Genomic DNA, 13,720 nt, shown 5'->3' on the forward strand with positions numbered 1-13,720 from the left:
TCTAAGAAATTACAAACAATAGTTTAAAGACACTGATACTAAAGCTATTCTGATGCCTGAGTTGACAGAAATACAAACAAGAAACAGTGTAGAGGTCATGGAAATTTTCCATCTCTTACGAATTACTCAAGTTCAAGGTAGGTTTAGACAGACACAGATATGAAAGCCACAGTGGTCCGTCATTTCAACTATTCTGGCAGCACTGTCCAGTCTCCTACCCTCTTATATCTCTGTCACAGCACCCAGAAAAATCCCCCAAACTAGATTGACTCCACTCTGTTTCTACACCTGGGCTGATGAGTGCTGTTGGAGAGAATGGATACAGGGTTCTGTGACTTGGGGAGAGACAAACTCAAGTTATCCAAGCCTTTCTAGGCTCACTATGATGTGGCCATCTGGATGGTTTGCCTCTAAAGAGCTCCTCTATTCATCCCTCTCAAATGCTGTTCCAACCCCTCACTGCTCTCATCAGTTGGGACCTCCCTCAAAATCCTGTCCTTCCACAGCTCCTTCCTCCTCCACAGCTTCACCAATCTTGCCCTCTTTCCCTCCTGTCTCAATGGAAGAGCTACCTCCCTTTCTCTAAACCCGTCTTTTCACCTCTTTCACTCTGAAGTCCCCACCCTCCTGCTTCCTCAGCGACCTTGCATGGATCAGGCTCTGTGCCATCTACACATAAATGGGCTCATCTCTCTCCTATATTTAAAAGGGAACAAAATTAACATTTTCTTCTCCCCTGTGCCCCACTGTCTATAGGAAACACTGTCCTTCCTATCATAGCCAAGCCTCTTCCAAATGTATACTGTATTCCTTATCAGGCCCTCTAAGTGCTCTCTCCCCAACCCTCTACAATCTGCTTCTCTCCTCCTACTGCACTGATGTCATCATTGAGATCCTAATTGCCAAATCTAATGAGCATGTTTTTTAAATGTTTTATAGTATGTTTTATCTGATTACGAGAGGGGTACACATCATGAACAAAGTTACGACATACAGCAGACTAAAGAGAAAAAAAATTGCATTGTATAATAGGCAATGGTTAAATATCCCTAATAAATATAGTGTTCTTATAAACAAATGAAATATATAACCCAAAAGAAAAATGTGCAAAGGATATTAAGGAGCAAGTCTCAGGAAAAATACAAATAGCTAACACACATGAAGATACTCAGCCTTACTAGTGACCAGATAAATGAAAGTTAAATCAGTTAGATACTATTTTTCACCTATCAGATTGGCAAAAATTAAAGACTGTCCATTCAAGGGCATGAGGAAAAGCACAATGGTGAGACTGTAAATCCTCTTGGATGACACTTTTGTGATGCCTATTCACATTTTTTAAATGTGCATATCCTTTGACCCAACAATTCTTCTACTAGAAAGCTATCCCACAGAAATATTTCTGTGTGTCTATCTAGATCTACATACATCATTGAGTACTGTGCAAAGATGCTTATTGCAGCATGTCGTGGCTTGGACTAGGGTGACAGAGGAAATGGAGACGTGACAGAATATAATGACATGGGGCTTCCCTGATGGCGCAGTGGTTAAGAATCCTCCTGCCAATGCAGGGGACACGGGTTCAAGCCCTGGTCTGGGAAGATCCCACATGCCGTGGAGCAACTGAGCCCATGCGCCACAACTACTGAGCCTGTGCTCTAGAGCCCATGAGCCACTACTGAGGCCACGTGCCACAACTACTGAAGCCCGCACGCCGAGAGCCCGTGCTCCGCAACAAGCCACCACAATGAGAAGCCCACGCACCACAACGAAGAGTAGCTCCCTCTTGCCACAACTAGAGAAAGCCCGCACGCAGCAACGAAGACCCAATGCAGCCAAAAATAAATAAAATAAATTTTTTTAAAATTTTTTTAAAAAAAGAATATAATGACATGGTTGGAAGTTCAGGTCAACAGGACTTACCGTTGAAGTGGGTGTGGGGAGGGGGGTGAGAGAAAGACAAGAATCAAGGGTGACCCTAGGTTCTTGGTTTGAGCAACTGAATAGATGATGGTGCCATTTTACTGAGATAGGGGAGGCTGAGGGAAGGGGCTAGGGATTTGAGAGGACTCAAGAGTCCTGTTTTGGAAACAAAATCGTGGACACAGAGAACAGACTACTGGTTGCCAAGGGGGAGGCAGTTGGGGAAGGGATGGATTAGGAGTTTGGGTTTAGCAGATGCAAGGTAGTATATAGAGGATGGCTAAACAACAAGGTCCTACTATACAGCACAGAGAACCATATTCAATTATCCTATGATAAATCATAATGGAAAAGAATATTAAAAAAAAGAATGTATAGGGAATTCCCTGGTGGTCCAATGGTTAGGACTCTACACTTTCACTGCTGAGGGCGTGGGTTCAATCCCTGGTGGGGGAACTAAGATCCTGCAAGCCCCGTGGTGTGGCCAAAAAATATGTGTGTGTGTATATATATGTGTATATGTATGTATGTATGTGTATATATATATATATATATATAAATATACACGCACACACACATATACACATATATATATAATTGAATCACTTTGCTATACAGCAGAAATAAACACAACATTGTAAATCAACTATACTTCAATTAAGAAAAGAAAAAAAGAGTCCTGTTTTGGCCAAGTTGAGATGTCTACTTGATATCCAAGTAGGAATGTTGAATAGGCCATCGGATATATGAGGCTGTAGCTTAGAAGAAAGGCTTGGGACAGAGACATAAATTTGGGAATCATGAGTGTACAGACAGATGGCATTTAAAGCCATGGGGCTAAGACACTATAAAACTCTTAGAGGAAAACATAGGCAGAACACTCTATGACATAAATCACAGCAAGATCCTTTTTGACCCACCTCCTAGAGAAATGGAAATAAAAACAAAAATAAACAAATTTGGACCTAATGAAACTTAAAAGCTTTTGCACAGGAAAGGAAACCATAAACAAGATGAAAAGACAACCCTCAGAATGGGAGAAAATATTTGCAAATGAAGCAACTGACAAAGGATTAACCTCCAAAATTTACAAGCAGCTCATGCAACTCAATATCAAAAAAACAAACAACCCAATCCAAAAATGGGCAGAAGACCTAAATAGACATTTCTCCAAAGAAGATATACAGATTGCCAACAAACACATGAAAGAATGTTCAACATCACTAATCATTAGAGAAATGCAAATCAAAACTACAATGAGGTATCACCTCACACCAGTCAGAATGGCCATCATCAAAAAATCTACAAACAATAAATGCTGGAGAGGGTATGGAGAAAAGAGAACCCTCTTGCACTGTTGGTGGGAATGTAAACTGATACAGCCACTATGGAGAACAGTACGGAGGTTCCTTAAAATACTAAAAATAGAACTACCATATGACCCAGCAATCCCACTCCTGGGCATATACCCTGAGAAAACCATAATTCAAAGAGTCATGTACCACAATGTTCATTGCAGCTCTACTTACAATAGCCAGGACATGGAAGCAACCTAAGTGTCCATCGACAGATGAATAGATAAAGAAGATGTGGCACATATACACAATGGAATATTACTCAGCCATAAAAGGAAACGAAATTGAGTTATTTGTAGTGAGGTGGATGGACCTAGAGTCTGTCATACAGAGTGAAGTAAGTCAGAAAGAGAAAAACAAATACCGTATGCTAACACATATATATGGAATCTTAAAAAAAAAAAAAGGTTCTGAAGAACCTAGGGGCAGGACAGGAATAAAGACACAGATGTAGAGAATGGACTTCAGGACACGGGGAGGGGGAAGGGTAAGCTGGGACGAAGTGAGAGAGTGGCATGGACTTATAAATACTACCAAATGTAAAATAGCTAGTGGGAAGCAGCCGCATAGCACAGGGAGATCAGCTCGGTGCTTTGTGAACACCTAGAGGGGTGGGATAGGGAGGGTGGGAGGCAGGGAGACGCAAGAGGGAAGAGATATGGGGATATATGTATATGTATAGCTGATTCACTCTGTTATAAAGCAGAAACTAACACACCATTGTAAAGCAATTATACTCCAATAAAGATGTTAAAAAAATTAAAAAAGAAAATAAAGCCATGCGGCTGGATGAATGCATCTAGAAAGATTCTGGATAGAGAAAAGTCAATGGACTGAGCTCTGGGTCACTCCACTGTCGAGAGGTTGGGGAGATAAACTGAGTAGAAGAGGAGGCTGGGTAGAAGTTTTCTGTACAAACTTCAGTTTCAGAGAAGTTACCATACATCAAATGGTGGAAAATCACATATTTACCACTGTATCAAGGGTCCAACTCCTTCCAAGCCTGTCTTTTAAAAGATTCTAGCCTTATTTTTCTTTCTGAATACTTCAAAGCATTTAAATAGAACAGTACTTTTTTTTTTCTTTTCTGTTACACAGTGGTTTCCTCACATTGTATAATTCTCCTAGTATAAAACTCGTCAAGTACTACACCAGTAGTAATCAGCAATGGCTTTTCCATAAAGTTCATAATCTCATAACTACCTCATGCCTAAAAGGCTGAGTGACTTGAGGCCAGAAGCTTAATTTGGTTGGCATCTTTTATTCGTTTGGGCTGTTTACTTCCCTATCACACAGGAACTTTCTCCAGCTTCTATGAGCTCACTGAACAAACGCCTCAAGACATCTGACAAGCCATACTCCCTCTTCTAAGTGCAACCCCCCTTCCTACCCACAAGAAGTACAGCATCTTCACATTTCCACTTTAAACTTTAGAAGTTTCCATCCAGAGACTCATGCCTTAAAAAGAGAGGAAGTACTTCCAACTAGGTCAAAGTTGCCATCAGGCATGCACTCTCAAAGCAAAGAAAGCTGTGTGAGAACTGGGCCTGGGGCAGACTGGGGACACTTAGTTTCAGGTCCAGGAGAACATAAAAGAGTACCAATTCCTAGCATGGTAATGTCATTCATTAATTCAATTAACAAATATTAGCAAGCACCTAGGATGTGCCAGGCTCTGTTATGGATGCTGGGGTCCACTGGTGAATAAAACAGACGGCAATCCCTGCCCACATGGAACTTCCATTATGGAGGGGGGAGAGGGACAGACAATAAGAAAGAAAAATGAATAAAATACATAATATATTACATTAGAGTAATAAGGTAGGGAAGGGGCATATAGAATGTTCAGGGAAGGAGTTATAAGCTTAAATAGGGTGGTTAAGAATGGCCTCACTAAGGTGACATTTAAGTACAAACTCCGAGCTGTCGGATTTCAAGTGCCTCAAAAAGGTGTCTTCTGTACTTCAATCCCACCATCACCTGACCTCAGGCCCTTGAAGGCATGGTATCCCCAGTTCCTAGCACTAATATTTGTTAATCTCTTGTGCTCAAGACAAAGGGAGCTCCAAGATCTAGACCTTGTACTCAGAGAGGTACCTTCCAGGTGGAAAACCAACTGAGAGAGGTGTTAAGGAATTTTCCTGAGGTGTAAACAAAGTGCTTTAGGACACAGAATAACTGGTAATTCTGCTTAGGGGAAGGAACTGTGTGTTCAGTAAGGCTGTCCCAAAGGAGGTGACTTTAGAGCTAAATCTTGAGATGAATAGGAATTAATGGCAGGAGAGTGGTCATGGGTGGGAAAGTCTCTCTTCAGGGGGGAAAAAAAAAAAGGAGTAACTTGAGCGAAGACCCAGAGATGGAATCAGAAAGGACATTTTCTTGTGGACTGTCCCTCCCTAAGGTACTCCATCCATCCCACGATAAAACAAGCACACACTCACCCTCAGGCTCTCTGGCCTGGCTGTTGGGAAATCCTTATCACTTTCCACACCCTCATTTCTCCCCTAGCCAGCAGGAAAGGAAAAAGTTGAGTCAGGCGCACATCCCTAGAATCCAGGGTCACCCTCTCTAACTTCAAGACAATTCCTTCTGAGCTGAGATCCCCGAAGGTTTCATTCAACTAGGTACACCCAGGGGTGTGCACTTATAGTGGCAACGTGGCAACCAGCCTCATGTTGGAAGTGAAGTGGGTAAGACATCAGTGAGGTAAGTGGTCCAAAGTCTCTGCAGTGCCTCTGAGGTGGAGTCAAGGACCAAAACTTAGGCTTCAGCTTGGAAGGGAAATTTTTAATCACTTAGTCCTCACCTGTGAGCTATTCAGTGTTCCTAACATCCAAGACAGCAGAGGCGGTGTGATAGGGGATAAGAACACAGTTCGGCAGTCAGATGGCCCAGCTCTGCCTCTCATCAGTTGGGTGATTTGAGACAAGGCACTTAAACTCTCAGAGTCTCCCTTTCATCATAGCATGCTTGTAATTGTAGTGCCTAGCACATACACTTATCATTAGGATTATGTGAGATAATTATGTAAAGAATTTATCACAGTGCCTGGCTCAATGAATTCTAACAACCATGATTAGTAGCAGCCTTTAAGGGGAAAAGCTCAGAGAGTGTCAATCAGAATGCCACAGGGAGGAATTGGGACATGGGGATTGACACATATACACTATTGATACCATGTATAAAATAGACAACTGATGGGAACTTACTGTATAGCACAGGGAACTCTACTTAATGCACTGTGGGGTTCTAAATGGGAGGGAAATCCAAAAGGGAGGGGATATATGTATATGTACGGCTGATTCATGTTGCTGTGCAGTAGAAGCTAACACAACATTGTAAAGCAACTATACTCCAATAAAAATTAATTAAAAATAACAATAAACAATGTTTTTATTAAAAAAAATCAGAATGCCACATACACTCACAGACCAATTATCCCTGAACAGGCCTCCAAACTTCATTTCACTGCTCTAGCCTAGTGAGAGACACCTGAAATTGTGCTACCAGAAATGTTCATCCCCTGCCAGGAAAAGTCTCACAAGCCAAGTTGGTGGTCTTTTTCTACTAGGATTTCCAGCAGGTGCTTCAAAAAAAAAAACAAAAAAACACCAACAGCTACAACTACAGCAGAAAACTTCACTAGGGCCTCAACTCTTTGCATTAAACATTGTTCTCTCTCCACAGACCAGCAGGTAAACACATAAGGTCATTAACACCTTAATATTAATGGATTTATGAGGGGTGGGGATGGGGAGCTGAAAGCAGAAAAGAAGCCAGTTAAAAATAGAAGGTACAAGATGTACTGAAGACTAATTTCTAGCACAAATGTACAAGGCCTAGGATCAACCCTGCCTAAAGCAGTATTCTGGAATGCTAGGTCCTCTGGTCCTGAAGAAGCTGGCAGGCTACTGGGGGAAGAAAACTTTGGTTAATGAGAAACATCACCTGTTCGAGTCACCAAAATTCTCACCAAATGATTTCACCACCAAAAAACCCAACCATTTTATTCAACGTTAAGGGCTGGAGGAACATCTTTTCTGCCCCTTTACAAACCATCACAGAAGATGGAAGCGTTCTGTGTCCCTTCTGAGGGTTGTGGGGACCCTCCTCCAGAAGCGTACCCCCCTGCCTGCTGGAAGGGTGGCAAGATAAAACGGCTCAGCTCCAGAGCACACAGCTGGGTCCCCAGCCCAAGCGCAGAGGGTGTCCACTGAGGCAGGGCTCGGGGCCAACCGGCCTCCAGCCTTTTAACCTGCGGCGGATCCACCGAGGGCAGGGAAGCGGACGCCGCGAGGTCAGAGGTCCGGAAAGAGTGCGGGGCCCAGACCCCGCGCCACCGCCGGGCGCTGCGAGAGACACCCCCGAAAAGGTGACTCGACGCCCCGGAGGGCGCAGTTCCCGCTAGGAGCTCGGCCCCACCCCCGCCCCCAGGGCCAGCTCCCGGGAGGGGCCCCCGGCTCCGGAGGGCGGGAAAAGTCGGCCACTCTGGAGGAAGCACAGCCCCGAGGGGCACAGCCCGTGGCGGCGACGGATGGGCCGGGGAAATGGCCAGGGGCGGCCGGGAGAAAGCAGAGTGGTGGGGAGGTACCGCCCCAACAGACGGGAGTCAAAGCGTGGGGGGTGCGGTCCGCACAGGCGGACGGGAGAGGAAACAGGGGGTCAGCTAGGGACAAGGAGAGACTGGGAGAGCGGAAAGGGGTAGGGAAGCGCGCAGGTCCCCGAGATGGGGGTGGGGGCGCTTAGGCAGCAAAAAGGTACTGGGGGCCCAGGAGGCGTCCCGGACCGAGGGCGGAGGGGCGGTTGCGGGCCACGGACCTACCTGTCGCCTGCAACAGGTGCCGCGAGAAGGCGAGACGTCCCAGTACCGGATTCAGGGGAGGGTCTCCGAGTCCGGGAAGACTGCAACCCCACTCTGGCGGCTGGTCCTTCTTACCCTCCCGGGAGGCGGAAAAAGCTGCAACTTTCCCTGGAGCGGGGGAGGAGCTGGACTCTTAAAGGGGCCGCACAGCGCTCCGGGCTCCTTGGTAGGGGGCCGCGCCTACCGAAGGGGAGCTCTGAGAGCCAAAGCCTTAAGGCACTGGAGGGATGCCGGCCCCGGTTAGCAAAGGGTGCTTGAAGACTGTCGATAGCAGTCTAAGACTAGACCTGGGTTCCATTGGTGGTCACTCTCTCAGACGATACATCATCTTTCTCTTTCAATCAGCCTGAGCCAAAAGTTGTCAAATTGTTGTGTACTTCTAAGAAGATGAAGGCTCTAGCCCGTATAATTTGGGGAGATAATGATACTATTCTGATCCTTTGACTTTCAGCTTTTTATAGCAAATAAAAGTGTCTGTCTAAAATAGAAACGTTTTGGGAAAGGACATAGACTAAATTCACACATGGACACAACTGGTTAAACTCACTAGTAATCAAAGAAGAGCAAATTAGGACCATAATGAAACTCTTTGGCAAAAGTTTTGTTTGTTTGTTTTTAAAACACTTAATGAAGACAAAGTGGCCACCAAACAAGCTCTTTCATAATTGCTAGTAGGAGTGTATGTTGGTTTAAAACCCTTTTAGAAAGCATGTGAGCAATATATATCAACAGACTTTAAAATGTTTATATTTACCCAGTAATTACAGATTCCTCTCCCCCCTCTCCCTCCCTCCCTCTCTCTTTCTCTCCATTCTTCTCATCAGCCATTAACCACGCTCAAGTCCCTCTCATCTGTCATAAGCAATTAAACATGCTCAAGTCTCTGCCATCTTAAAAAAAAAAAATCCTCCCTACACACTAGGTACCTCTCCAGCTCCTCTTTATGGGCAATTTCTATTCCCTTACTTCTTACTCAGCAATTTGGCTTCCTTCCCCCAACACTCCACTGAAACTGTGCTCAACAAGATACCCAACCAATGACCTCTGTGTTGAAAAAGCTATATTAAATAAATAAATAGGGCATTTTTCCCTTTTTATCTTCCTTGATCTCTCCCCTACATTTAACGCTGTTAACCATTTCCTCCTCCTTGAAAGTCTTCCTGTGGCATCTATGATGCCATACTCTTTTGCTTTTCCTCCTATCCCTTTGCCCTCTCCTCAGTCTCCTTTGCATATTCCACTTCTGCTATCTAACCTCTGAAAGCCAGACATTCTCAGGACTAGGCTACATATACTCTTTCCCCAGATGATCTTTCACTCACTTGGCATGAATTACACCATCTATATGGCCACAACTGTAATTTTATAGTTCTATCCAGACCTCTTCACTGAGCTCTGCTTTCTTGGCAACTCCACTTGGACGTCTCAAACTCAACACATCCAGTCAAACATTTTCTCTTAAATTTGCTCCTCCTCCAGTGTTTCTTACCTCAGTAGGTGACAACATGCCACCCAAGGCAAACATTTTGCACCTAGCATAGTGCCTGGCATATAGTAAGTCCTCACTAATATTTGTATAATGAATGAATGAATGTTTCCTAAGGAAACAGAAATGTACACAAACTTTTTGTACAATGATGTTAATCACAGTATTACTTAGAATAATAAAATACTAGGAAAAAAAACCCTAATGGTTCAATGGTTAAATATAGTATAGTCATATAATAGAATATTATCTAGACAATAAAATGATATTTACATAGTTCATAACGACAGGAAAATGCTTATGCTCTAGTATTAATTGAAAGTAAGATACATTAATATAAAATATGATCACAACAATTAGTGGATATGAGTAGATATGTGTGGAAAAAAGCCTAAAAAGAAATATGGAAAATATTAACAGTGGCTATCTCTAGGTGGTGAAACTAAATGAAGTTTTTGTTTTCCTCCTACTTTTTTGTATTTTTCAACTTTCTTATAATAAGCAAGTATGGCTTTGATAATATAGATTTTTTTTGGAAAAATCTTAAAGGGGAAAGAAAAAAATCATTTAAATTCTAACAGATAAAACAGTAAAATTCAGCCTCCAGGCTCTCCCCACAGTTTTCTTCCATACTTTAGCCCTTCAGTACCCCGCCCATAGCCTGAAGTGTGAAGAAGCCACTTCAAAAAGGAAATCCTTTTGTTCTGTCTAGCTTTGCCAGCTCAGCCCTCAGGGGCCCTCTGCTCAGCTCTGGGCTTTGAATGTGTTCACCTCCCTAACCTGGCCTGTGGGAACTCAGACCAAGCACTTCTCTGCTCCTTCTTTGCAGGTTGTCCTTGGTGGAGCTGGAAACACCCTCAGCCAGAAGGGACTTCAGAAAATATTTAGTCCAATCCCCTTATTCCTCAGCAAAATTTCCAGATATTATTTTATGTTTTTACTTCTTTCTACGTGTGCAGTTTCTAACTCTCCAAGGTCCACCTCATTAAGGAGAATGTGAGGATCTGACTCCTTTACTGTAAGACAGTCTCACTGAACCAGCTACAAATACACAGAGACAAACATAAACGATGAACCAAAACAAAGTTAGTCAGCGGCCTGTTTATACAGATTCTGTGCTTTGCAAACTGCTGTCAATTTCTGTTTGATCCTCCTTGTTTGCCACGAGGATACTGTGCTCTAATTCTTATGCCAAATATTGTGAGGGGTCCAATGCAAGCAAACTCAGACACTAACCCACTGCAACAATGTCAATAGGAACTTATGATTATCCTATGTAGAGTATGTAAGCTCCTGTCCCATAGTGAATGACGGATTCAATGAGTTGTTTGATTTTACCATGTTGAGGAAGTTCTGGCTGATGCTAACTAATAAGATGGAGATTTTCCTCAGCCTTGGGTAACAGGATGCCTCAGTATTGAGCAATTACTCTCTTTTAAAAGTATTAAATATTTCAACTATCACATTTTGAGTGACGTAAGACTAACCTATATAAAAATTTCTATCATAGGAAGGGAAATCCCTGGCAGTCCAGTGGTTAGGACTCTGAGCGTCCACTGCAGGGGGCACGGGTTCGATCCCTGGTCTGGGAACTAAGATCCTGCATGCCTTGCAGTGCGGCCAAAAAAAGAAAGAAAATTAATTTTAAAAATTTTTAATAAAAAATAATAAATAAAAATTTCTATAAGAATATAAATTCTCTCAGTTAATCTACATACTTTTATGTAATTCCAGTCACAACTCTAAATTTTCCAGGATTAAGATGACAACTGAGTAATTCCAAATAACATTTGGAATAATTAACAGTAAAGAATAGACAATACATTTTTATGAATAAAGGATGAGGGAAGACATTTTATCAGATTGTAAAGACAATTCAATGGAGAAAGTCTTTTAAAAATGATGCTGGAACAAGAAAACATTTTTTTTCCATATAAAAAAAATGAACCTGTACTTATACCTCACACTGTATACAGAATTTAAACTCAAAATTAATCATAATGTAAATGTAAATTATAAATGTAAAATGTAAGTGTATAATTTTTTTAGGGAAAAAAGCCATGGCAGAAAATCTTTATGACCTTAAGTCAGACAAAGTGTTCTTAGGTATGGTACACAAAACACAATCTATAAATGAAAAGATTGATAAATTGCATTTCATTAAAAACTTTTGCTCTGCAACAGACAAGTCACAGACTGAGAGAGCATATCTTCCAACCACAAATTACAGAACTCATACCTTGAAAATTTTTAAAAATTAAAAGCAACAATAATGAAACAATCAATTTTTAAAAAAATAGATATAATATTTGAACAGACTCCTAACCAAAAAAGATATATGATGGCAAATGAGGACAGGAAAAGAAGCTCAACGCCATTAGTAACTAGGGAAATGCAAATTAAACAAAGGGCAGCATGAAGAAATTTTGGGTGACATCGGGATTTTCTGTATCCTGTCTTTGGTTGTGATTATCAGAATGTATCCATGTCTAAATCTCATAGAACTGTATACCAAAAAAAGGTTGATTTTATTTTATGTAATTATAATTTATTTTATTTTAATTATAATAAAGAAATGAATGGATGAATAAAAAAATTTATATCCAAAAAAAGTATTAAATATTTCTATGTATAAAAATAATATAACAAGCATATGCCAACTACCCAGCTTAAGAAATAGGGCATTATCAATACAACAAAAGCCCTCTGTATCCACCTCGATCCCAAGGTTTTCACTGTCCCAGATTTCATCTTGATCGTTTCCATGTATATCTTTATACATTTTTTGCATATTTGTCAATCCCTAAACAATATGTAGTACTGTACATAAGTAGTATCACTCTGTATGTACCTTCTGCAATTTGCTGTCCTCACTCAACAGTATGCTTAGGAGATTTACCCCTGTAGCTTTAAGTCATTCATTTTCACTGCTAGAGAGCATTCCAGGCATAAAAGTATTCTATCTTATATATGTGTTCTCCTATTGATCAGGTACTTTCAAATTGCCAAAGTCTTAATTCTTAGGATTCTAGGACACTCCCTCTATTTCTGGTTGGATAATAATTTACTTTTGTAAAAAACAACAACAACAAAGAAAAAGCAGGCTTCCTGACAAAGCAAATTTAGTGCACTAGTGAGTATAGGTTGTAAAAAGTAGACTCAGTCTCTTATTCAGGCAAGATCAGGGTTTCTCCACCTCCACACTATCGAGCTTTGGACCAGCTAATGCTTTGTTGCTGGGAGGTGTCCTGTGCACTGTAGGTTGTTTAGTAGCATCTCTGGCCTCTACCCACTAGATGCCAGTAGTGATAACCAAAAACGTCTCCAGATATTGCAAAACGTCCTCAGTTGAGGACCACAGGTCAAGATGTACTGAGTACCCATTACATGAGAAGCACATTAGCAGGTGCTATGGAAAGAAAGATGAATAAACATTGAGAAAAAGTCCCTTTATTCAAAGATACATATTGAGCATCTACTACATGCAAAGTATACTGTGCTAGGCATGGAGATTTTGGTGACCCTTTCCTCAAGGAGTTCACAGTTTATTGCATAGGTGAAGGGAAGGAGACAAACCATAAACATAAAATTATAATACAATGTGGAAAGTGCAAAGCGGGGGAGATGCACAGGATATGTGGGAGCACCTAGGAAGGCCACTTACACCAGACTGGTAGGGAGTGGTCAGTGAAGGGTCCCTGCAAAAAGTAATACCTTCTCTGAAACTTAAAAAAATGAGTAGGAATTAGCTAGACCAAAAAGGGAATTTCAGGCAAAAGAACAGCATAGGCAAAAACAAAAAGGCGAGAAACACTAGGTCTATGCAAAGGAAGTACAAGAAAATTGGTGTTGGCTGGAGCAGAAAATTTAAGGGAAAAGTGATCATAGATGAGGCTAGAAAGATGGCGTATTAGTTTTCTAGGGCTGCCGTAACAAAGTACCACAAAGTGAGTGGCTTAAACAACAGAAACTTATTGCCTCAGTTCTAGAGGCTAGAAATCTGAGATCAAGGTGTCTGCAGGATTAGTTCTTTCTGAGAACTGTGAGAAAAAAAAAAAGCAGTTCCACTTTCCCAGCTTCTGGTGGTCTGTTGGC

At 41.7% G+C, this 13,720-nt stretch overlaps 1 protein-coding gene across 2 annotated transcripts in view; it reads right to left on the reverse strand.

Annotated features, from left to right (window-relative positions):
* The window catches only part of SYTL4 (synaptotagmin like 4), a 68,995-nt gene extending 60,765 nt beyond the window's left edge, over positions 1–8,230 (reverse strand). For both annotated transcript variants that reach the window (XM_061179552.1, XM_061179551.1), the window contains exon 1: positions 8,101–8,230. The gene's annotated coding sequence lies outside the window, so the exon portion shown is untranslated. The remainder of the gene's footprint in view (positions 1–8,100) is intronic.
* Positions 8,231–13,720: the final 5,490 nt, after the last annotated feature.

Source organism: Eubalaena glacialis, chromosome X, assembly GCF_028564815.1.
Source record: "Eubalaena glacialis isolate mEubGla1 chromosome X, mEubGla1.1.hap2.+ XY, whole genome shotgun sequence".
Taxonomy (NCBI): domain Eukaryota; kingdom Metazoa; phylum Chordata; class Mammalia; order Artiodactyla; family Balaenidae; genus Eubalaena; species Eubalaena glacialis.